Raw genomic sequence first — 3,356 nt, 5'->3', positions numbered from 1 at the left:
CCCCCGCCCCCCGCCCCTGCCCCTTCCCCAGCGGACAGGCCCTGGCTGTGGGCGTGCCCTGGGTGCCCCCGGGCGACAGAACAGCGAGGTGACCGCAGCAGGTCCCTCCGGGTAGCTGTGGGCCGCGGGGACTTCCCAGAACCTGCACTGCCACCAGCACCAGCGCAGCCACTGACCTGTAGGGCGGGAACCTGTGCCGGATGCAGGCAGAGGTGACTGGGGGGCTTCCTGAAGGAGGCAGCCAGAGCTGGGGGAGGCCAGCCTCCCAGCAGGGACAGCGGCACAAGGGCGGGGGATCTGGCCCCAGGGAAGGGCTGCTTGTCCCCGGTGGGCGGCATCCAGGGCTAGCTGGCTGGGCCCCAATCCCACGCCTCCGCGTGGGCACCCACCTGCACTGCCCACTCCTGCCCCGGGTCTTGACCTGGACCCTTGGGTAGCACCTTGCCTCTCAAGCCGCCCTGTCCTGCCCACCCTGCCTGCGCCCCAGTCCCCTCCTCTCCTGTGAGGTGCAGAGGTGCCCTCCAGTGGCCTGGCCCGCTAGAGGGCATCCCCTCCCCAGGGACGCCTGCTCCTCTCCCGAGAAGCAGCAGGGCAGCCCCGCGGGCCCACGCTGCAGTCCAGGGGAGCCCACTGGCACTCACAAGAGCAGGCGTCAGGGAGCAGAACGTTCTGGCACAGGTGGGCCCGGGCAGGCCAGTCTCCAGATGGTCCTTACCAGGAAGGCTAGGTGATGGTTGCTGGGACTCAGGGCCCTCAACATGGTGGGCCCCCGAGGTCGAGGGCCCGCCTGACCTCACAGAGCGACTAAGCAAGGACCCAGGGTGGAGAGCGCCAGCCCTGAGGGACCTTTCCTGACAGGGAGGCCACCTTCTCAGGACACCCCCACCCCCGCTCTGGAATCCCGCAGGGCAGGTGCACCCAGCGTGGCCTTGGTGGTGAATGCCCTCTCCCGCTCAGAGCTGCCGTCTGTCTGCACTGTCTGCCAGGGCCCTCTCCTGCCCACGCCCCGCACTGGCCAGCTGTCTCCTGCGGGAAGGCCCCTGGACACTGCAGTCCTCTCGGCCAGTGCCAGGAGCAGGGCGGGCACGCTTGCTCGAGAACACATGTGCAAGACCCCACGCAGCTCGCCATGGTCCCTCCCCAGCTCTGCCTTGCAGGGCTTGGGCACATGTGCACATGCACCTGGTGTCACACACCTGACCGTGTGGGTCAGGCCACCTCAGCCACCAAACCAGCTCACCTAGCTCTTCAGACCCAGGCGCTGGCTATGTGGCCAAGCTGGCCTCAGCTCCCAACCCTCTGCTTCAGCGTCCCTGAGGCCTCCCCACATCCCAGCAGTAGGCCTGTGCCCCCATGGCCAGGCCGGTGTGTTCTGTTCTGTGGGAACCTGCTGGCCACTCCTGCCCTGTCCGAGCAGACAGCAGTACACACTAGCCAGCCCCACTCTGTCCCCAACGGCATACCTGGGTGGCCTCACTGCCATGAAGGCCGGCCTGTCCTTTGCTACAGCCGGACAGGGGGGTGCCGTGACCTGGCCCCTCCCAGGAGTACTCAGGCGTCTCCCGCCTTCCTGTGCAGGGTGTAAGACGGTCAGGTTTGTCAGGCACCTGGGACGGGCTGCTTCTGGCCCGGGAGCCCTCGGGGCTGAGCCACACCTGGGGACTGGCAGTAAGGGCTTGGCAGGGCAGGGAGGTGAGTGATGCTCCAGGCTCTAGCACTGAGCACCAGTGGGTATTAGGGGCGGGCTGGTGCCTCTGCTGACCCTGACAGTGCCACGTGCCTGCCAGGACAGGCTCTCAGCAGGGCCTGGCTGGATGGGGTGGCAGCAGGGCGGAGGAGAGCAGCCTGGCCTGAGGCGTTTCTGTGGACCCCCACTCCCTGCTCTGCCAGCAGCCGTGGGTGGAGAGAGCAGCTCGGAGGGCTTGGGGCCTCTGGAGGGCATGGGATGACTCGGCCAGGGGAGAGCATCTCAAGCCATGCAGGCAGCTGCTGTGACGTGGGCGGCACGGTCCGGTGCCATGGGCAGGGACGTCTGCTCCCCAGCACCTGTGCCGCTGCCATGCTCCCACCAGGCCGCCAGCCAAGGCCCAGCATCTGCAGAGTGCCCACCCTGCTTTCGGGTGGTCCCAGGATCCTTGCCCACAGCCCTTCCCTGAGGCAGTGGCCAGTGAGGCTGAGGGCTGCCGTCCTCCCGCAGTCTGGCGGGGCCTGCCCCAGTTGTCCCTGGGGTGCATCAGGCCTGGGGGAGGGGGGCACAGGGCTGGCACGCACATCTTCCCTGGGGCTTGGCTGGAGACCAGCTCGGGGTGACTGGTCTTGGGACAGGGCACCAGCCCACGCCCCTGTCTCCTTCCCCAGGGTGAGAGTGACCACCACCAGGGAGGCAAAAGACAGGCCAGGGCCCAGGGAGGGGCGTCCAGAGACCACTGGTGCCGGCCTCATCCTCGGCCTTCCCACGAATAAAATCCAACTTAAAACCTGGAGGACGTGACCGAGCGGCTTGTACAAAGTTGGCTTTATTCATCTCGCGTCCACCTTTTCTCAGGCTGCTTCGAGTCCACAGTGAGTCCCTGGAAGCCAGGTCAGCCCTTGGCCCCTAGGTGTGAGCTGCACACAGGCCTGGCAGGGCCCAGCCACGCTGCTTGCTGGAGGGCACTGTCCCGGGTGGGCACCGTGGGCAAGGCCACATGTGATGAGAGGGGACCTGGGCCCGACCCAGCTCTGCTGCCTGGGGCTCTGGGCAGGCTGCTCCATCTCCTGGGATCCCCACCCAGAAGGCCCGCCTGCGAGGAACCCCCCTGCCCTCAGCACCCACTGCAACACCCTGGCCTTGGCTGTCATGAGGGGCCGCCCTATACCCTCAGCAGGGCTCACACGCCAGAGGTCACATGCCACCGACAGAACTCACTCTGGACACGATCAGGTGCTCCTGTGCTGGACCCTGGAGCGAGCACGCCCAAGCCTGCCCTCCAGACCAGGCCCGGCACCTGGAAGGCCAAGCAGCTGGGGGCACCTCGGCCTTCACTGACCTGTGTTTGGTCCAAGAATTCGAACACGGGTGGGGATTCCGGCCTCAAGGGCAGGGGTGGCCCGTGAGTGGCAGCGTGAGCGGTGGGCGTGTAACCAGCCGCACAAGAGGCAGAGCCTGGGCAGGCAGAGGGACACCCGCCACTGCCAGGGCCCTGCATACGGGCACCCACCTGCCCAAGCTGAGGATGCGGCTCCTGGCAGCCCACCCAGGACAGAGGCAGGACGGGTCCTTGGGTACTTCTGGGAGGCACACCCCTCTCTTTTGGAAGCTCTGTCCTAAGAAAACTACTTTCGAGAGAAGGGAAAACGTGTCTGACAGGGAAAGA

The sequence above is a fragment of the Tupaia chinensis genome, unplaced genomic scaffold (assembly GCF_000334495.1).
Source record: "Tupaia chinensis unplaced genomic scaffold, TupChi_1.0 Scaffold147500_2, whole genome shotgun sequence".
Taxonomy (NCBI): domain Eukaryota; kingdom Metazoa; phylum Chordata; class Mammalia; order Scandentia; family Tupaiidae; genus Tupaia; species Tupaia belangeri.
This window is presented reverse-complemented; position numbering follows the sequence as displayed.